Source organism: Pelodiscus sinensis, chromosome 23, assembly GCF_049634645.1.
Source record: "Pelodiscus sinensis isolate JC-2024 chromosome 23, ASM4963464v1, whole genome shotgun sequence".
NCBI lineage: Eukaryota > Metazoa > Chordata > Testudines > Trionychidae > Pelodiscus > Pelodiscus sinensis.
The window spans coordinates 20,626,552-20,649,048 of NC_134733.1; the positions used below are offsets into that span (position 1 = coordinate 20,626,552).

General features: G+C 46.1%; 1 long non-coding RNA gene across 1 annotated transcript; it reads left to right on the forward strand.

The window, feature by feature from the left end:
• The first annotated feature begins 14,250 nt into the window (after positions 1-14,250).
• LOC142819440 (uncharacterized) lies at positions 14,251-16,970 on the forward strand. Its single transcript, XR_012897341.1, has 2 exons — positions 14,251-14,373; positions 16,455-16,970. It is a non-coding gene; the product is annotated as an uncharacterized LOC142819440 (long non-coding RNA).
• Positions 16,971-22,497: the final 5,527 nt, after the last annotated feature.

The following is a 22,497-nucleotide window of genomic DNA, read 5'->3' on the forward strand; positions in this document are numbered from 1 at the left end:
ACTGACACATCCAATACACTGCCTGTCTGTCACTGCTGCCCTTTGCCTGGAGCATCTTCCTTCCAGCTGTACCCAGGACATGTCTTCATTTAGGCTCCACTAGCATATTTCCAAAGGCCCCCATCTGTCTGGGGCTATGTCTACACTCCAGAGTTTTTTGCGAATATACGGCCATTTTTTCGAAAAAACTTCACTTACATCCACACTGCAATCACGTTCTTTCGAGAGAAAAAATCCAAAGAACAGAGGAGTTTTCCTGACATTGGTAAACCTCTTTCCATGAGGAAGAAGCCTTTTTCCGAAGGAGTTCTTTGGAAAGAAGAGGAAAAAGCACAGGTACCCCGGTGGCCATTCCGTCTTTAGTAATCACAGTTGAAATGCGAGACAGCATCCATTCAGTATGGATGCTATCTGTCGAAAAAGCAGATCACTTTTTTGATGTGCTTTGGCAGCGTGGACGTGCTCTTTCGGAAGAAGATTTTTCAGAAGATCTCTTCTGGAAAAGCTTCTTCCCAAAGATGCCTGCAGTCCAGATGTAGCCTGCGAGGCTTGAGCCATCTCCCACTAAAGCCATCCAGTGCTTTCCCATTGGGAACTCGAATGGAATCCACCCTCTCCAGCAGTCATGATGGTTTGAGGTCAAAGGGAACACCGAAACAAGCCCTTTCCAGGAGTGTGTGGGGGAACATCTTCATGCGTATTTCCAAGTTGGTTAAAAAGGGTGGATGGGAAGCCTCCTTGGAGGAGGGCAAGACCCAGACTAAGACTACATCTAGAAGAAGCTTTTCCGGAAGAGATCTTCCAGAAAAACTTCTTTCGAAGGAGAGCGTCTACACAGCAAAAGTGCAACAAAAAAGCGATCTGCTTTTTGGACAGAAAACATCCACACTGAATGGACTCTATCTTGCATTTCATTTGTGATTACTGTGGACCGAGTGGCCACCAGGGCACCTGTTCTTTTTCCTGAAGGCCTCTTCTTTTGAAAAAACACTCTTTTCCATGTCCACACATGCCTTTTTCTAAAAAAGCTTTTTCAGAAAAAGGCTTCTTCCTCATAGACTGAGGTTTACCGCCGTTGGAAAACCCCCTCCTTTTTTCGACTTTCTGTCAAAAGAATGCAATAGCAGTGTGGACATAAGTATTGTTTTTTCCAGAAAAACGGCCGTTTTTCTGAAAAAACTCTGCAGGGTAGACACACCCTGAATGTGTGTGAAGTCAATGGGACCATGTGCAGATGAAACATTGTGCATATGAGCAGCAGCATCTGCCCTTAAATGGCTCGCCCAAGGTTATACAACAAGTCAGTAGCAAAGCAGGGACTAGACTCCAGGAAAGCAGATTCCCAGCCTGTTGCTTTCATCATTGAACAGCACTAACTAAAATAATGTATCTATTTCACAGCTCGAATTTAGGCAACGAGTTTTTAATCTTTTCACTTTTTTAGTGTTTTTTAGTCTTGACTGGCTTTTTATTCATTTGCCTCCCTTCTTTTGTGCCTCAGACGAGAGCTACCCTAAAAGGGAAGGTTGAATCAAGATACGCAACTCCAGCTACATTAATTACATAGCTGGAGTCAACATATCTTGTTTTGAGCTTCCCCACCATCCCCACAGCAGGAGGCTGATGGGAGCAAACACTTCTGTTGGCTTCTCTTACTCCTCTCAGGAGCAGGAGTACTGACTGCCAATGGGGGCACCCTCTGAGTTCAATTAAGTGAGTCTTAACTAGACTTACTAAATTGAAATCCGGAAGATAGATCACAGCAGTGTTGAACTTATGTTTAATGAAGCGATGGCCTTAGTCAACAACTCTAATGTCCTTTCCGCCCTCTTCCAGCTTTCCAAAGGAAAAAGAAAAACCATGAGAGGGAAATAGAAAGACAGAGTAAGAAAAGTCCTTGGTGACGCTTCTGTGTTATCCTAAATACAGTACTTACAGTGCCTAACCCTAGAATCTAAACCGCAGAGCAAAGTCAAACTGTTGTGTGACTCCTAGCACAATATTTATATATTTTTAAAAAGTGTTTGCACATAGTAGTGTGATATTGGAATGAACTTCCTTTTTCCTAGACCCATAATCCTCTGGTTCTCTTTATTATATCAATTTTAATACATTTTATTACAATTTTGTGTCTGATATTCCAATAATTATCTTCCTAGGGTTAATCCCTATCCCACAGCAATACCATTAGGAACGCTACATGGGAGTCTTAAAATAGTTATTATTTATAGTATGCACTCTTTTCAATTCAGAGAAATCATTATTTATAACTCACTGATTGGAGAAACCGGGCAGCGATTTCCAAAGTAGAGTACATTACTCTGCTACGGTTTTGTCTGACAGACCTGCACTAATTACTCTGGGTGGTTTTGATGTATAGCCAAGAGCGGGTTGTAGAAAAATGTGTCTCACTAAAGCGTGGGTCCCCTAAGCCAAAAGTAAAACAAACAGTAAGAGATCCTTATCAAAGTCAGATCCTTATGAGCTGTGCACAAAAATTTCACTTTTTTTATAAAAAGTCCAGCCAGGACTTCTGTTTGTACTTGGAAACACTCATGTTCATGTAGTAAGGGCTGATGGCACATGAGTCCCAAATCTTCCTTTTCTCTCTCTCTATGAAAAATAAATCCAATGAGACCATCCAGGTTGCAGCCTTTGTTTGTGGCAAGAGAGCAGGACACCTGGATGTTTGTTTCCTCCTCTGCCCCAACTCATTGTGTGATCTTGGGCAGGTGTTAACATATGTATGCTTCAGTTTACTCCTTTGTAAAATGGGCATTGTGGGAATATAATTAATGTTGGTGTAGCAAATTATAAGACTTAGGCCAGGTTTACCCTGGGGGAGAAAGTCAACCTAAGATACGCAACTCCAGCTACAAGAATATTGTAATTGGAGTTGACGTATCTTAAGTCGAATTTCTGAGGCATCTCCATTGCAGGAGGTCAATGGGAGAAACTCTTCTGTCGACTTTCCTCATGACCCTGTGGAGTACCAGAATTGATATGGGCACCATCAGCAGTTGATTTAGCGGGTTCTTCCTAGACCCTCTAAATCAAACCCCAGAAGATCAATCTCTGGAGCCTCGATTTCTGAGTAAGTATAGACAAGCCCTTAGTGAAAAGGCACTAAGAAAGAGCAATTTATTATTATTCCGATTCACTCTGGATCATTACAAAACCTATTTAAATCTAATCCTGCTGCTTAACCCTTCAGTGTATTCCTTCACAAATTCAGGAGTCAGTGCTGCAAATGGGAAGATTATCCTTATGCCTATGGTCCAGTCGAGCCAAACATTTAAGTTGGTGCTTAACTTTAAGCGCTTGAGAATCCCGTTCATTTCGTTTGGGGCTACCCATACGTGTAAATGGTCTGCCAAGTTGGGGCACTGAGAAAAGAGAAGGGAAGTGTGTATGCTTGTGTGCACGCATGCAAATGTGAATTTATGATCCCAACAAGAGCATCAGCACAACAAGAATACAATAAATAAGTCACAACAAAAGGGTGGAAAATTCATCCAAGATTCAAATCAATAAACGTAACAGGAGAGAAACTACAAGCTGTGCATTTCCACAGAGGCTGAGCTTTTGTGGGATGGATAGAAGCTGCCGAGCATGACCTAATGCCGGGGGGGAAAAAACCCAGCCACAGACCTCAGCATCTAAACAGTATGAATATTGAACCAGAGGTCCTTGAGTAATTGTCCTTTCTTCACTCGGGGGGTGAAAAGGGTACATTAGACATTCGCTAGCAGCAAATGGCACCTGACATCTCTTTAAGTGAAAGTCAGTTTGGAATTTTTTTTAATGGCCAAGCATAAATCTTTTAAATTATAAATCAATAAATAGTTAATTCAATAATAGAAATCTTTTAAATATTTAATGAGTCATATGCAGAATGGCTCTATAACGGGATGTTGATGGAATGGTGTCAAAGGAATTTGAATCAAACTTTTCCAAACTCCCTGTATTAAAATAGTTATTGATTCAAATGTAAAGTACTAAAGGAGTGTAGTAAAAATGAGATGGCAGCTGGGGGTATATGCAGCCTACATTTGCTCACCTGAATCTCAATAAAAATACCAAATTCCTGGGGTTTTCAGGTTTTATGACCATTGCTACAAAGAAAACGACAAAACATCTATACCAAGTTGAGAGTTGGGTTTTTTTTTCAGTGTGTGCATAATAATTGAAATGCTCCTTTTAATGATGTCTCACTTTCTGACTCAAAGTCACAGCTGTTCTACCTCATGTAAAAGAGGATCTCTTTGAACTAATAATGAGGAGTCCTGTGGCACCTTAAAGCCAAACAGATTTATTTGGGCACAAGCTTTCTGGGGCAAAACCACTTGGTTCAAAATTTAGTAGAACTAAATTCAACCTCCTAAATTCAGCCAGCGTGTCTGTATACATATCTCCCACTGAAGTCACTAAACTTTTTAGCAAGCATATAGCAGAGTTTTAAAATCCAAGCCAATGTCCAGTTACACCAGGGCTGACTTTATCTAAGATAAAAGGACAAAGAAGGCTCTCAGTCTACATAGGTATGTTTTCACTGTTGTTTCGCTATGCGTTCACTGTTTCACTCTTTTTTCACTATGTTTTCACTATTTTCACTGTTGTTAAGTGAGCATTACAGAGACATTTTAAAGCTACTTACCTGAAATCAGAGGTCCCTAACACATCTAGTGTATGTTGGTGGCTATCTAGCATATTCAGATTCTAAGTTTCTAGCTCTCATGGTTGTGACGTTTCCTTTCCAAACATGACCTGCATGAAACCTTGATAGTGTGCTCTCTTCCTATGAGCCATGCCAATGACAGGTCTGAGATGTATGAACTCCTTCACTCTGTTGCCTCAACTGGGCGTTGATTCTTGAGACTACTGATGACATGTTACATGCCATTGTTTAATGCTGATTTTTCAGATTGGAGGATGAGGCAAGAATGGGGACTTGCTGAAGTGGAGGTAACCTAGGAGGAGAGCTATAAAGGCAGAGATGGGGTGGAGAAAGGATGATGGAGAAAGGAGTGAAGTACAAGGCAAGAGCAGCCCTGGTGCTTGATCTGAGTGGTTTTCCCACTGAGCAATGCTGAATGTGCCATAATCATATTGGTGACAAGCAGGGGAGTTGACAGCCTCTGTGGGCCCCTGTGCAAGGAGGGGGGGCCGGCTCTGTGCTCATGGAAAAGCCAGTGCCTTAAATGGAAGTGATGGATCCAGGGTCAGCCAACCCCCCGCACCAGCCAGAGCGTGCCACTACACCCCGTGCCAGCCCAAGGCGCCACTAAGAGCGCGGTGCCCCTCCAGCCCTTTGAGCTGCGCAGAGTGCGTTGTGTGGTGTTCCGTGGCGTGGCATGGTTTGGTTTGGCGTGGCATGGTTTGGTTTGGCGTGGCATGGTTTGGCGTGGCATGGTTTGGCGTGGCGTGGCGTGGCGTGCCATGGCGCTCTGACAATGATTTAAAGTAGCAGCGATGGCAGCCCCTTTGAATCACTAGGCCCCAGGGCAACTGCTCCCGTTGCCGCGCACTGTCAGCAGGCCTAGTGGTAATGAAAAGCTTAGTTGCTGCAGGCAGGCCGTATTGCATATGTTACCCGACTCCTGATTCACTGCACTCTCCCGTTTGACATGGGCGTCCCGTTGTTGACTGAGAGGAGTGTGGAGTCCTGAACGTATCTCTTGGCCCAGGGTCCACAACTGGAAAGGGAATTTGGCGTCTCTCAGCATAAGTTTGGCACCCCAGTGCTAATCCCTCGCCCTCCGGATGTCTCCCTGGGGAACCGTGTGGCCTTGGCAGGAGGCAGCAGGGGATGGAGTAGAGGAGCTCATCGTTTCCTCCCTTTGTTATTCCCTTTTCCTTGAAGTTTGAGCCAATCAGAGATTAAGACGAATGTAGTCGACAAAAGGCTGCCAGCCCAATCTCCTGCCCTTTCACTTTCCCTCTGGAATAGTTCCCGAGAAGAATGGCCTGAGTTAAGTCCCATTTGGAGCTGTGTCTACCAGGAAGTCTCAGTACAGCCAGAGCACAGAAAGAGAAACACGGGCCATTTCAGCGCTTCACTGTACCCTGAAGAATTCACTGCAGCCAAGGTTCTCTTACCCCCCTTCCCTCACCGTGAGCTCCACTTCACTCCTGCTAATTGAATAATTATAGCTTATGTTTGTCTTCCATGAACGTAACAATTCCTAATTCATTACTGCTGCAAAAGCAGCATTGACCCCCATTTTACAGAAGGGGAAACTGAGGCATAGGGTGGTGACTAGACTTGTCCAAAGGCAGTCCAGACCAGACTGGGCTTAGAACACACATATCCCTGTCTCCTAGGCCTTTGCTCAAGCCATAGGACCAATGTTTCTCTCTCCTAATAAGCTTTACAGCCATCTCCAGCTGGGGGATTTTGTCCAATTTCTGCTCCAAACCATACACGAGCCAATACTTCCCTTGTGGGAGGGTGGCCCCAGTGTTCCTGTCAGACACCTCGAGAGAAGGTCCCTCCCTTTGGCTCAGGAATGGGCAAGAATTTTTGCAGGGGGCCACACCAAGAATTTTGGTAAGTGGCCAGGGGCTGCACTTTTCTTTTATATTAATGAAGGGGCGGGGGGGGGGGGGGATGGTCTGAGAGGGAGTTTGGGAGTAGGAGAGGCTTCTAATTTGGGGCAGCAGGTGGGGAAGGGGGGATGCGAGGTCTGGGAGGGAGTCTGGGTGCAGGAAGTGGATCTGATTTGGGCCGGGGGTTGGGGTGGGGATGGAGGTGAGGGGTGCAGGGCCTGGCCCTGGCCGGGGAGGCATGCACCATAGGTGGCTCCCGGCCGGTGACACTTTGAGGCACTCAGAAAGGCAGGCCGCATGTTGTGGTGGCTCCATACTACTCAAAGCTGCCAGCTGCTACTGCCAAATGTGTGTCCACATCCCTTGGAGCACTAGGTCGCCGTGCCCTGCCCCCGCAACTCCCATTGGCCGGTTTCCAATTTTTATGCCAATGACCTAAAACCCACCTGCCACTGGAATTGCCAAGGATGCCCGGTTGTATGGAGGATTTCCATCTTGTCAGCCAGCACAATAAATGAAGTAGCAATATTTGCCAGGCCTGTTTACAGAACCTCGCCCAGTAAGGCCTCGACCCAGAAATGTTAGAATCAAACCACTTTTCACAGATCCCGTTTGTTCCTAAGCCACCAGCTAAACTAAAAGATGTCCTTTGGGGAAAAAAAAGGGAGTCCTCAGTATTGCTTATCCTCAATAACAATAACCGCTTCTAAAGTGCTTTAGAAAGATTATTTTTGTTAAGCTTCTATGCCCTGGGAAGTAGCCGAGGGTTACTGCACCCATTTCACAGATGGGTAAAGGTAGCTATATCCCGAAAAGGGCAAAGCATATGTCTAAAGGAATACATTGGACTCCCTAACAGCTGTAGTCAATACCAACCAAAATGGTTCATTACCTGGAGTGGGTCCTATTGCTTGCTTCATAAGTGAAAATATAATCAATTCTAGCTGGTTCGATATTTTGAAAGGATCCGAGTTTCGTTAATATTCCACACACCTCTCCTTTCCCTGTGTACGTATCTGGAGGAGCTGTCTGCATATCCCTGTTTTTCTTCCCCCAGGATGACAGATATTGTAACAATGACAGTAGATTAATATCTCTTTAATCAGCCAAAATGAACATGACACACAAGGGTGACAGTTCAATTTTCTGGTAACAGATTGTGGCTATCAAAGCCCTCCTGTTCCAGCTGATTTTTATTCCTGGCAGAGATAATATGGCTTTGGGAGGACCCCAGCTCCCCGTCAGCTCATCAGATGCCCATTAAATAAATCTCGTAACACATAGGCGTTACTCACACGCCTGACAGGGCTCTGGCGGCTCCGGGAATTAAATGAGCTCTGACACATGGAATGTAGTGAGACTGTCACTTGGCAGAGGGAAGGCGCAGAACATATTTCAGAATAAACAGTGAAGTGGCTCCCTCTCCTTCTTCCCTGTTTGTTTGTTGTGGGTGTCTGGGGGTGGAAACATGGGTCAGGCACTGAGTCTGTCTCCTGGCAGAAAATGTCCAGGGAACAAAAGGTGAATGGGGGGGAAGGTACAGTCGACGCTAGCCACCGAATTAGCTCTGTGGAGTGTTTGTTTGCAGGCGGGATTGCAGCCGAATCTTGTTTCCAAATTGGAAGTTTAATCTTCAGGATCTAATTCCAATCTTTTTTCTTTTTCCTGTGACATTTCTCAAGCGAGATCACTCCAGAAAGTGCACCAAAATAAAATAAAATAAAATAAAAAGGCAAATGCTCCCTTTTCAATAGCAGGTCCTGTGCCCCAGCCTCATCCAGCTCTCATTCTTTATTGCTTAGACTTGTAATACAAAACTAGGCTTCATTATGCCAAGGTTGGAATTTGTCAGTATGAATTTCTGTGAATACAATATTGGCACTTGCCATGAACCGCTTAGATATCCAGCAGCTGATAAGTAAACTCCTGCATTTGGGAAAGGAGAGAACCACTGGTATTCTGGAATCTGATCTTCTCATTGTTTTCTAAATGCATCTTCACCAATTATGGTGATTGTGGGTCATTGACCCCCTACTTCAAAAGAGTTTGCCACCCCTGCTGTAGCCCATATGAATATAGGCTACAGAATTACAAAGTGTAGGATTCGTCATCCATCTGCACGTGAAATTCAGCTGTGTTTTGTCCTGCAGATTCCCACACACAGCATCTTTCTGGTTGTCCTTCAAGAAAAACAAACACCAACACGTAAAATAGGTTTGAAACGGCTTGATTTTGTGTGATTTCCACTCTTGCTCTAAAACGTTAATCGCTTTTGCAAACCTGGCCTGCATCCCCTTGTGTCTCAAGACCTGATAGTGGACAAATGTAATCAATTCACTTAATGTTGGTTGCCTGACAAAACTTTTTGCACGACTCCTTGCTGCTTGTCTGGCAGAAGACATGCAACATGTTTGTTTTCTAAGATAAAATAATGCAAGTATTTTGAATTAAAAATGTTTCCAAGAGAAAATTAACAATACATTACCCAAACAGTGAGATTAAAACATATCCATATGATTGTAATTAGGAAGTCAAATACGTCCAAAGGAGCATTCTGTCATTCCCCACTCCTGTTACAACCTCTGTGATACAAATGGGTTCGTATTTATGCCATTTTCTCTTTGTTCTTATTACAGCTTTTTTTTCATAAGAATAAGTCATCAAGGTTTTAAATGACTAATACATTCTCTAAATTACAGTCAAAGGATGCATTACTTTATTTTTTCCCCTCCACGTTCTGTATCTTAATTGCCTAGCTATTTCCCATCCTCCTCTCTGTAACAACTCATTAGCCTAAAGGGAAAAGAATAGAATGCAGCCCATCTAGAATATTGCATCAAGTAGTTGAGACCCCACTACCTGAAAGAAGATGATAAATTGGAGGGAGAAACTGTCATCTCTTATGAGCCTTCTGAAAAATAGCACTTAAAAATTCACCCATCAAATATCTGTGAGCTGCAGAGTCAGAATTATTGGCATGGATTATTTTGGTAATCATTTCAAATAATAAAATCAAGATGCACAGGATCAGTTTAAAGGGTATCCAGAAGGCCCTGTTTAGCAAAATATTTAAGCACGTGCATAACTTTGTGCACAGGAATAGTTGCATTGGGGTCACTAAGAATAATTGCATGCTTGTGTACCTTGACCAAGCAGGGCCAAATAGAAGAAGATGACATCACTGGATACAGATGATTTACTTAGCTCTGCTTATTGCCATCTGGTCACTGTAGCAGCTTATGTGAAACTACAGGGTGGTCTCAGTCATAGAATAATCGAATTGGAAGGGACCTCAGACTTCCTCTTATAACTGAAATCAATGTAAGGATTTGGCTGTCCCAGGAAAATGGGATGTGCTTGGAATGGGATTACTTCTTATAAAACCAAACAGAAAAGAGACAGAATCACCAAAGCGAGTACACTCCTCAAAACTGACATAACTGGGCGAATGTTGAAACCGAACCAAGAAGAGCCAGAAAAATAGGATGAACTTGGAATAGGATTGCTTCTCAATATGCTTTAGAAAAGAGATAAATGGAGACATTTGGAGTGGTGCTCTCTTTTGGCACAGCTAAGTCAATGCTTACGGTTTGAAAACTATAAGATAGAGTCATTGGAATCCAAATTGACTATACCCCTTTTTTGTTAAAACATAGCGAATTATAAGAGGTTATAGGGATAAAGAAAAAATACACTTGATGGAATTTCCATTTTAAAAAATTACTAAAAAAAATTAAACAGAAACATTTTAACAATCTCTCTTTTTAAGAAATTCGAACTAAAAATTACCTTCATAAAAATAACACTGTATTTTTGAAAAATACAATTGTTTAAATAAAGCAGGTACACATTCCTTTTATTTTCCAAAATAAACCTTTATTGAGTTATGGATTTGAGCAATGCCAGGTAAATCTGATGGTGTGTGTGTGTGTGGTTTCAGCTGATATTTTGGCTGTGTGTGTGTGTGTGTGCGTGCGTGTGTATGTGTGTGTGTGTGTGTGTGTGTGTGTGTGCGTGCGTGTGCAGTTTCAACTGATATTTTGGCAGTGTGTGTGGTTTCAGCTGATATTTTGTCTGTGTGCGTGCGTGCGTGTGTGTGTGTGTGTGTGTGTGTGTGTATGTGTGTGTGTGTGTGCGTGTGCAGTTTCAACTGATATTTTGGCAGTGTGTGTGGTTTCAGCTGATATTTTGTCTGTGTGTGCGCGTGCGTGTGTGTGTGTGTGTGTGTGTGGTTTCAGCAGATATGTTGGCAGGCTGTTGACCTTCTAAAACTCACTCAAGTTTTTCTTCTTTAGTTTGACATTGACAAAGCTATTAAGTTGGTCACGGATTTTATGGGCCGGCACCAGCCTAAGATTTTTTTAAGCAATTAGGTTGTGACACTTAAAGTCATTAAGCAGCCGGTCTGAGACAGAGAGCAAACTTTCTGTGCACTTCACTACCCTCTTGCTCATGCTTACTGAGTTGGCACCGCGGACTCTCGGAGTGAGAAAGTGGCTTAGGGAATTGAGGCAAGCCTCCGTCCAAATTGCCTCATCATCTCCTTCCAAATGTTTATTGCGAGGTCTTTTCGAAGCCTTAGCACAGCCTGCTGAATGTTTCCTGTTATTGTTTGTCTTGGATGATTCAAAGGGGAGACATCCGACTTCAGATTTTCCCAGTGTAACAGTGCTGTCGGGGGCTCTGTTGTTTCACAGCTTTTTACCACTGCGGGAGGGGCTTTGAATGAACCTGCTGCTACCGCACTGTTCAGGTTGAGGATGTTGGCCCACATCTACACAAGTAGAAGAACAGCTTTGAAGGTATAAGGCACTGCGTGTCTATTCCTGGCACATAATACTCAACTACATCAAAGCTGCAAGCATTTTAGCATCAGAGACAGACACATGGCGAGTTAAGACAAGCGATCCTGGTTTGTTTTTCTCCTCTCAGCAGTTGGGGCATGCTCCTTGGTTTCTGTATCAGCCGGCACCAGAAATAGCAGCAGAGAATGTGAAACAGCCTTGCAGTCAACAAGCAAACACACAATATAGTGTGCCGTTTGCCATCCCTAGCCATGCTGCCCAAAGCACTGGGGCTGGCAGCATTAGTATCAGGGCTGGTAGTGTGGCAATTGTGCCAATCAGGTACTGGAGTAGCTGAGGCTTTGGGGAAGGGAGGAAAATGGGAGGGGCCAGGGGCTAGCCACCCCGGCTCACTGCATTGGCCGGGATTTGGGTTGGCTCTTCCTGGCAAGGCTGTCTTGACCCTGCTCCCTGGTGGGGATCAGGAGGGCTGGAGTGAAGGGTCCTGTGGGTAAGATGTGGGCTGCAGTCTGTAGCATGTCCCCTTCTGACGAACAGCCTCCGATCAGCATTAAGCTGCCATTGTGTTAGGCATGTACCGAGCTGACCGCGCCCTGAAGAGCTCACAATCTACGTACAGTAAAACTCCAAGGCTACGTCTACACTGCAGGCTTTTTGCGCAAGAACACTTGTTCTTGTGAAAAAATTTGTAGAGCGTCTACACTGCACGTGCGTTCTTGCGCAACTAAATTTACAGTAAAGCGTCAGAAAACAGGGCTTCTTGCTCAGGAGTTATTCCTCTCCCCATGAGGAATAAGCCCTCTTGCGCAAGAGCTCTTCCACAAGAAGGCAGTGTGGACGGGCAACAGGGGTTTCTTACGCAAGAAAGCCCTATGGCTAAAATGGCTATCAGAGCTTTTTTGCACAAGAGAGCATCCACACGGCCATAGACACTCTTGCACAAAAGCACAGCTCTTCCACAAAAGCACATGGCAGTGTGGATGCTCTCTCGTGGAAGTCCTTTTGCACAAGAACTCTTGCGCAAAACAGTTCTTGCACAAGAAGCCTGCAGTGTAGACGTAGCCCAATAGTCCTGCATCCAATTGTACGGCACCCTCGATAGTCCGGCATCAAAATGGCAAGAGCCTAGTGAGTGAGCTTCGGCAAAAAATGAGTCACAAGGCAGCAGTGGCAGCAGCTGAACCGAGCAAAAAGGGTAAAAAAGTGTTTAAAAAACTAAAACATTGCAGTATACTGTATACAGTATGTACAATAAAAAGGGTTAAAACACTTTACATACAGTATATACTGTCTACAGTATATATATAACGAGTTTATAGTACCTCCTGATACTCCGGCATATTCGAAAATCCAGCACCACCTAGGTCCCAAAGGTTCCGGATTATCGGAAGTCTACTGTAGATCACACAAAAGGTGGGTGAAAAAAAATAGAAGCAAAGTGATTTGCCCAAGGTCACACATGAAGTCAGTGGCAGAGTCAGGATTCGCTCACAAAGCTCTAGCATCCCTACTGCAGGGCAGCAGTCACTGGACCACGTGGTCCTTCTGGGGACTTCCTTTGTGGTAAAGCCTCAGCCAGATCTAATAGACATACTTATATTTTCTTAGTAGTTTAACAGGAGATTTGGAAAATATTGGGCTGCGTTCAGAGCCAATCAGAACTTTGCCTAATATGTCAACAGAACTTGCACAAGTTTAGATAATGTATATGATATCGGTTTCATTTCTTTGCCTTCCTGGGATTCGAGGTAAATTAGTAAATGTTTGTATTGGGCTGGAATTGCTAAGGATAATTTCCATTCTTGATTTCAAACAGACCATGTATTCAGAGAGGCTGATTTTGTGATATGTACAACTGTAATGGAAGGAAAAGTTAGGGTAAGGATCATCAAAGAACCCATGTGATAGATTAATAGCCCAGCTGTGCAATTTCAAATTATTCTGATAATTCTAGAATTCCTTAGAGAGCCCAAACATCGAAAATCAAGGTAGCAGCCTGTATACAGAAATAGAGAACATCACCTAGGCTAGGACTAGACAACGCAGTTTTTCCAGTATCCCGGAAAAACTCTGCCATGTCCAGTGAACGCATCTGCTCTTCTGCTTTTTTTTTTGCGGAAGAGCAGATGTGCTCTTTCGGAAGCCCTGTCCCATGAAGAAGAAGGGCTCTTCCGAAAGAGGAGGTTTTTCTGAAATTTGGCCCAGTGTAGGCGGGCCAAATTACGGAAAAGCCTCTTCTGACAAAACTATCAGAAAAAGGTACATAAATTGTGGAGCACAATTTACGTACCCTTTTCCGATAAAACGTTGTAGTCTAGATGTAGCCTGATTCCTGCATTTGTAAAGATCCCACAAATTGCTCTAGAGGGCGTCAGAGAGCTATTTCTCCAAAAGGACGGGCTAGTTTACAAATGCAGCACAAACAGGGACAAAATAGTCAATCAACGCTCACCCCCCAAACCCACTGTAAAGTGTGTTTGTGGAGAGGGGTGAGGGTTAGGCAGATGGTGAAGTCCCTACAAAACCTCTATCCCCCTCCCCTGCATCTCTGGCTCAGGCAGATTTTGCCTGTACTAAAATTGTGGGTGCTTTTCACAACTGCACACAAGATTACACAGTTCTGTTCTTCTTGCTCTTTCTGGAAGTTGATTTTGCTCGAATCAGGTTGCGGGTCATTAGGATAAGTTGTACCTGGGGCTTCTGTGCTTCCTGACTATTTTCTCAATTGCCTTTAGTCAAATCCACCTGCCACCCCCTCAAACATTTTGAGTTCATGCCCCCCCATCAGCAGGTTGCTGTGCGTGACAGTGGGCGTTCAGAGAGTCATGTGGGTTTCTCAGCTCTGCTTCACTAGTTAAATTGCAACAGGCCACATTTCCTCAACGGCTCAGCGTGCCCCATTGCAGTCGATGGCCAGGTAGGGCCAGGATTTCACCCGTTTCAATAGAGCGCCTCTCTCTATGGCACATTACCATCATTACTGGCAGGTCCCACTGCGTGCCAGCCTCCCCCCCGAACGGTGAGTGTGTATGTGTGTGTGTGGGAGGGGAGGGGGGCAGTGGCTGACAAGCAAGATAGATGTGCATGGGTTGTGGGTGAAGGTAGGGCTGGCAGACGCAAGCCCCCAACCCCACACTCAGCTCCACCCCTTCTTCCCAGGCCCCACCCCCATGGAAACCAAATCCCTACCCTCCAGCTCCACATGGAAGTGGGGCGGTGCACGACCCCAGGCTCCCCAGCCCCGGAGCTCAGGCAGGGAGGGCACTGAGGGGCAGCGACACTCCCAGTGCACCTACAGCAGGTGTTCTGGGGGGCGGAGTCTGGGCAGGGCCAGGCTGGCAGTTTGGGGAGGCCACGCCTTCCCCCGCCTCATGCACCCGCTGCCCCTGTAGGGGTGCAAGGCTGCTGGCAGCGGCAAGATGCAGAGTGTGGGATCACCACTCCCCCTGCTGGTCCCTGCGCAGCCCCCGCCACGAGCCGGCTCTCGCCAGCAGGATCCTGCCCCCGTCCTATTCCCAGCCAGCACTGGTTGTGCACTGCGGTGGGTGGGGAGTGCAGGCAGGCACCAGGTGGTGGCGGGTCACATGTCGCCTCCCCTGCCCATCCCTGGTCCCTTTGTGTGCTCCGTCTCCCTGTCCTCTGTGCAGAGACCCAGCCCCTGGTAGGAGTGCTGCACTCGCCAAGGGCCACTAGTGTGTAGGGAGAGGGACAAGCAGTTTCCAGCCCATTCACAGCCCATTCACACTGCCTCTACAGCAGCCCCCACAGCAGGGGCCTGGCACCTTCTTCACTTGTGCCCCACCCTGGCAACGCAGGGCTGCTCCGTCCCTTCCCACCCAGAGTCACCTCTCTGGCCAGGTTCACTGCAGTCAGGGCTCCCTGGGCCTTGGTGCACAAGGCACCATTCGGGTTTAACCCCTTCTTGCCTGTGCAATCGCCTGGGGACAGGAGGCGGCTGGGTTATGTCGGTGGCCAGCAGCAGCCTGAAGGTGCGAGTGCCTTTGGAAACTACGCGGGCAGGAAGGCAGAAGCTGCTTCCAGCCACAGGGGAGTGCAAAAGCAGAGAAGCGCTCCACAAAGACATGGGCCAGGTCATCCCTTCCCCTCTCTTCTCCCCCCCGCAGCAGGAAACAGCTCCCGGCCCTTCCCTCCTAGAAGTTATCGAAACTTTTGCAAGTTCTGTTGCCATATTAGGCAAAGTTCTGGTTGGCTCTGAACTCATTAGCCCAATGAGTCTCCTGTTAAACTACTGAGAAAATGCAAATGTGTCTATTAGATCCGTCCAGGTCTTTACCACAAAGGAACTCCCCAGAGGGGCCATGTGGTTCAGTCACTGCAGTAAGGATGCTGGAGCCTTGTGGAACCCTGGCAGAAATCTGAGGGGGTGACCCTGTGTGACGTAGTGTGGGTACCTTGCTGGTTGCTGGGCTTGGGCTGTGGGTGACCCCCACTGGCTGCTGTCTGTACCACGGCCCAGCCAAGTACCTGTTCGACTGGTTACCTCCCAGGGAGAGGAACAAAGGAAGGTGGAACGCCACCCCTGGCTGGGGGGCAAGCCTGGAAGGGATGGTTAGTTGGTGTCTGTCTGGGATCATGGAGGAAACAGCCTAGGGATAGGGCTGGAATTTAGGGGCCCAGTCTCCCCCATCTCAAGGGGGGCTGAGGCATCCTGGGCCTGCCCTGCAACCAGATTACATCTGTGCTGTGCTGTATCCTGGAGAAGCAATAAACTCCCTCTATTCTACTGGCTGGTGGAGTCTGTTCGTGCCACTACGGGGTGCAGGCAACGGGGAAACCCCAATGCGCTGTCACACCCTGTATGCCCCCACCCTGTGTTGCCTCAGGAAGGCACAGTGCCCGGCACCAGGAAAGGCAGGTCCTTCCCGGCATGGAGGCTGGAGAGCACTGGGTGGGGACAGTTGAGTGGCTTGGTCACCCCTTTGTGAGAGAAGTGTATGGAACTGCACGTGTGTCACCTCTCCTTGTGTGTGTGTGTGTGGGGGGGGAGGACTGTGTGTCATCCCTCCCCACATGAACCCTAAGGCTTTAAAGATGAGGTAAATAAAAAGGATCCAACTATGCAGTATTTCTTTTTAACAGAGTTTCCGTCAACTTCCTGCTAATGCTGCTGAACTTGCCTGAGTAAGAAGACTTTTCCCAGGTGTCCTGTATTCTGCATAAGGAAACACGGTCACCCTCGTTTTCTGGCAAATCTAGCGCCTGATGCTGTTTCCCTAAGCTGCCTGGAGTCATGTGAAGAGGTACACATGCAAGATTTCCAACAGTTCAACTTTGGACTTCACGAACCATGAAAAAATTGGCCAACCTCACAAACATTTGCAGAAACGCAGACCCAAAGGAGGTGTGAACACAACCAGAGCTAAATGAGTGAAAAATCAAAGCATCTATTTATACAACCGTTTTTCCTGGATTCCCTCCTCGCGCCAAACCATAGAGAGTTTCACCTTTTTAAAACCACATGTGTCATTGTTAAAATTAAATGTAACCATCACCCTGCCATCAGACCTGTTTCCTTTTACTAATTGGCGTGTTGTACAATTCAAATGAACCATGCAAATAAAGGCAACGTTGTCCGAACTGGGACAGCCCTGCTGAGTGCTGGAGTTTGGCCCATGTGTTCATATCATGCTGTCTTTGGGAGGTCCCTGTCTGCTCCAATCTTCTGAGTCAACCGGACGTGAAACATTCCAGAATATCTTATGCTTTGTGTTTCCCTGCTCTCTCTGCCTGCCAACATCTCCGTTGAATCTTTCTTTCCACTGTATAACCTGGTGAACTTATATGTGTATGTACACACACACACACCCACACCCACACAGACACACACACACACACACACACACACACACACTTTGCAGCTCTTGACTAACATCCCTTTGAGAGTTGGAAAGCACTTCATTATTAATTATGATGCTTTAGTGTCTAGAGGTTTCATTGTGCAAGGCCCTGTAGAGAGAGGCCCTGCCCCAAAGAGCTTGCATTCCAATCAGACACGACCAATGGTGGGAGAACTGAGTCACAAGGAAGGGATAGGCCTGACTCCGCTCCCACAGAAATTGTTATTGGCTTCAGTCTGGCACGGTCATGGCCACAGTGAGTTGTTCAAGGCCCCACAGGAAGTCTGTGGCAAAATCAGGAATGGTACCCAGGGCAGTGCTGTAACCAGGCCCACTGATGGGAAGGCACAGGGGGCAATTTTCCCGGGGCCTGGCGATTAAAAGGTGCCCAGGACTCCTGGCCACTGCTGAGGGAGCAGTGGTGGCTGGAGCCCTGAGCCCTTTCAAGTGCCACCGGAGCACGGTCGCGGTGCTCTGGGCAGCTCTTAGGACTGCCTGCGGAGGGGACTTCATGGTCCGGCTGCCCTCGGCCCCACCCCTTCTGCCTGAGGCTCTGCCCCTTCTGCGAGTATGGAGCCACCTCCCCCCACCTCGCCCAGGGGCTCGGCATGGCTGTCAACTCTCCACAAGCCCATCTGCATATATTAATCAGGTAAGTCAATCCTCGCCCCCCCATCATTATCCCAGTTCACTTGTGGGGATACTGAAAGGCAGAGAGGCTGAGCGACTGGCTGAAGGGCCCCAGGGGAATGTTCACAGCCATGACAAAAATGCCAAAGCTCCCAACGTCCTGCCGAGTGCTCCAAGCACTTAGCCCCGTTGACTCCTTCCCTATATATCACTTACCAGATAGTCTGAACAATCTAAAGTGTTGGGGGATCCAGGTTCTCATATAGCAGGGGAGGAAGGGAGTATTCGCGCCAAGACTTCAGAGCACATGCCTACTCTTGGGACGGGGCCTTTCATCTTTCCACAGAGACAGGGCTTTGCACCTGAGTTCTCATTCGAAAGTCCCTTCCATAGGGTACATCTTCACTGGAAGGTATCCCGAAATAGCTAACCCATGACTACACACGCACCCATTATATAGAAATATTTTTGTGCTATTTCACCATCCTGGTATATCTCATTGCACGAGGGTTAAAGGATGGCTCGAACTAGCGCGTTATTTTGAGATTTGGTGCTGTGAAGACGAATCTATTTCAAAATAACTTATTTTGAAATTTGGCATAAGATACACAAGTTGTGTAGTGCAAATTGCGTATCTTATTTCGAGTTTAGGGCGCTGTGGAGACACACCCATAGTAAACTACACAACACTCCCTTTGTCCACCAGGGAATGGTACAAGGTGAGGCAGAGGGTGATGGGACTCCTAGTTCCAGGAATCTAGTCCTTCGGCCTCAGCAAGTTCATGTGTTTGCCCAAACCAGCCATGTCCAAGCCTGCCAAAGGCCGGTATTTGGGGAACTGTGCTGCTGGCAAAGGGAAGTGCCAGCTGGTTTCATAGAATCATAGAACATGAAAACTGGAAGGGACCTCGAGAGATCATTGAGTCCAGTCCCCTGCCCTCACGGCAGGACCAAACACCCGTCTAGATCATCTCTGACAGGTGTCTATCTAGATTGATCTTAAATATCTCCAGTGATGGAGATTCCACAACCTCCCTAGACAATTTATTCCTGTGTTTAACCACCTTGACAGTTAGGAAGTTTATTCTAATGTCTAACCTCAACCTCCCTTGCGGCAATGTAAGCCCATTGCTTCTTGCCCTATCCCCAGAGGCTAAGGAGAACAATCCCCCTCCCCAATGACACCCTTTTAGATACCTGCAAATCACTATCATCCCCCCTCTTCGTCTTCTCTTTTCCAGACTAAACAGACCCAATTCTTTTAGTCTTCCTTCATAGGTCATATTTTCTAGACCTTTGATAATTTTTGTTGCTCTTTTCTGGACCTTCTCCAATTTCTCCACATTTTTCTTGAAATGTGGTACCCAGAACTGGACACAATGGCTGCGTCTAGACTGCAAGCCTCTTTTGAAAGAGAGCATCTAGACTATAAGCAGATGTTTCAAAAAAACGAGCCGCTTTTGTCTAGACACAGTTTGCATTCAATAGCACCTATTTTCGAAAGAGTACTTTTGAGAAAAAGGCATTATTCCTCGCAAAAGTAGGTTTACCGCGATCAAAAAAACTGCTGCGTTCTTTTGATTTACTTTTGAAAGAACATAGAGGCAGTCTAGATGCAGGTGAATTTTTTTTCGAAAAAAGGGCTACTTTTTTCGAAAAAATCCTGTAGTCTAAACACACCCAATACGCCAACTGAGGCCAAATCAGTGCAGATGGAGTGGAAGAATGACTTCTTGTGTCTTGCTCATAACACTCCTGTTAATACAGCCCAGAATCATGTTTGTTTTTTTGCAACAGTGTCCCACTGTTGACTCATGTTTACATAAATGTATAATTTAAATAATTACACAATGGTGTGATGGGGAGGGGGCGAAGTCTGCCAAATGCTGCTCAGATAATCACAGACAAATTACTTGGTGGCCCAATCATGGAGAAGACTGTGAGCCTCTTGGAAGATTCTCAATGTCCTCATTCACCAGATTTGGGCCCAGGAAAGTTTTCCCTAAGTCTGAACTTACTGGTGCTGGTTTTAAATGGGAGAAACTGGTCTATACTAGGGCTTTATTTTGAAATAATCCCTCTTAGGTCAAAATAATAAATGGAGCATCCACATTACCAACCCCATTATTTTGAAATAATGGACCGCTTATTTTGAAATCTGTATTCCTGCTTTTCTTGGGGAATAACACTAATTTCAAAATAGTTATTTTGAAATAGTGGCAGTGTGGATGATCCAGTGCTGCTATTTCGAAATAACTACTTCCCAGAGTCATTCGAACTAATTACACCCTAGTGTTTCGTAGGGCTCTAAATCAAGGTAGCACGTCCACATTAATGGAGCCTGCTTCAGACTAATTTCGAGGCTTCCCCATAGTGTAGACACGCTATTTTGCTTTTGTTATTTCAGGAGTTATTACATCAATTTTAGTGATTTCGAAATAGTTTCATAGTATAGACATGCTCCTAAAGTTGATGGACTAAACCCTAACTCCTGATTTACCCTACAGTAGATCAGACCCTACAAGAAGCAATGGGCTTAAATTGCAGCAAGGGAGGTTTAGGTTGGACATTAGGAAAAACTTAAATAAATTGCCTACGGAGGTTGTGGAATCTCCATTATTGGAGATATTTAAGAGCAGGTTGGACAGACATCTACTAGGGTGATCTAGACAATGTTTGGTCCTGCTGTGAAGGCAGGGGACTGGACTTGATGACCTCTCAAGGTTCCTTCCGGTTCTATGATTCTATGATTCTGTGTATAAGTCCTGAAAGCTTAGATCTTTTTTCACATTGGTTGCGCCTTGCTACAGCTTAACTGACTGATTCACACTGGAGATAGTGGGTGTGTCTAGACTACAGGGTTTTGTTGACAAAAGTGGACTTTTGTTGACAAAACTATACTTGTGTCCACACTGCCTTTGAGTTATGTCGACATAACGTCGACAAAACTCAGCAGTTTTGTCGACGTATGTAAACCTCATTCTACGAGGAATAACGCCTTTTCTTCACAGAGTTCTGTCGATAGAAGGCGTTATTGCATCTACACTGTCCTTTGCGTCCACACTGTTATGTCGACAAAGTGGCTTGCTTTGTTGACAGAACTGGATGTAGTCTAGACGCTCTTTGTCGACAGAAGCTTTGTCGACAGTATCTGTTGACAAAACTTCTGTCGACAAAACCCTGTAGTATAGACGTACCCAGTGAGAGCAGCATGAGCCCCTTGATGGTGGTTTGTAATTGCTCATGCTTCATACAAGTTGGAAAGGACATTGAGGGTGTGTCTAGACTACAGGGCTTTGTCGACAAAAGTGGACTTTTGTCAACAAAACTATACCTGCGTCCACACTGCCTTTGAGTTATGTCGACATAACATCGACAAAACTCAGCAGGATGGAGATGATGATACAAAACTCAGAGTTCTGTCGATAGAAGGCATTATTGCATCTACACTGTCCTTTGCGTCCACACTGTTATGTCGACAAAGCGGCTTGCTTTGTCAACAGAACTGGATGTAGTCTAGATGCTCTTTGTCAACAGAAGCTTTGTCGACAGTATCTGTTGACAAAACTTATGTCGACAAAACCCTGTAGTCTAGACATACCCTGAGAGTCCAGGGATATGAACAGGGCCCTACCAAATTCATGGCCATGAAAAATGCACCATGAGACCATGAAGTCTGGTCTTTTGTGTGTTGTTACCCTGTACCATACAGATGTCATGGAGGAGACTGGCATTCCTCAAACTGGGGGTCCTGACCCAACACAGAGTTGCTGGGGATTGTGGTATTGCCCTCCTTATTTCTGCGCTTGCTTCCAAAGCTGAGTGGCCTCAGAGCAGTGGCTGTTGGCCAGACTTCCAGCTCTGAAGGCAGAGTGCAGGGGCAGTGGGTATCATAGGTGGGGAAAGGCATTACCTTCCCAAACTGCAAGGCATGGCTCCACTCACACTGTAGGCACACTGGGGGTGGAGTGTTGCTGCCCCCAGCACCCACCCTCCCTGTGCTCCAGGGCAGGGAATGCTGGGACCATGCACCATAATGCTGGGGGGGATGGGTGCCTGGGCCACCCCGTCTCCAAGTGATTTGGGGGGGCAGGGTCTGGGCAGAAGGGGCAGGGCTTGAGGGCACGCCTTCCCCAGTCCTACCTTCACTGCTGATGGCACTGCCCCACCTGTAGCAGTGCAGAAGTAAGGGTGGCAACACCATATCATGCCACCCTCACTTCTGAGCTGCTGCTGGAGGCAGATCTTGTGATGCCAGTATTTAAAAAGGGTTCTTGAGGTGATTCTGGCAATTACAGACTGGTAAGTCTACTGGCAAATTAGTTGAAACTACAGTAAAGAATAAAATTGTCAGACACATAATGAACAGAATTTGTTGGGGGAAAGTCAACATGGTTTCTTTAAAGGGAAATCATGTCTTACTAATCTATTACTCTATGTCTACATTGCAGGCTTGTTGTGCAAGAACTTTTTGCATAAGAGTTCTTGAGCAACAGCACGTCCACACTGTCATGTGCTTTTGCGCAAGAGCATCCATAGCAGTGTGGACAGTCTCTTGCACAAGAAAGCTCTGATGGCCATTTTAGCCATAGGGGTTTCTTGCACAAGAAACCCCTGTTCCCATCCACACTAGACTTTTTGCGCAAGAGCTCTTG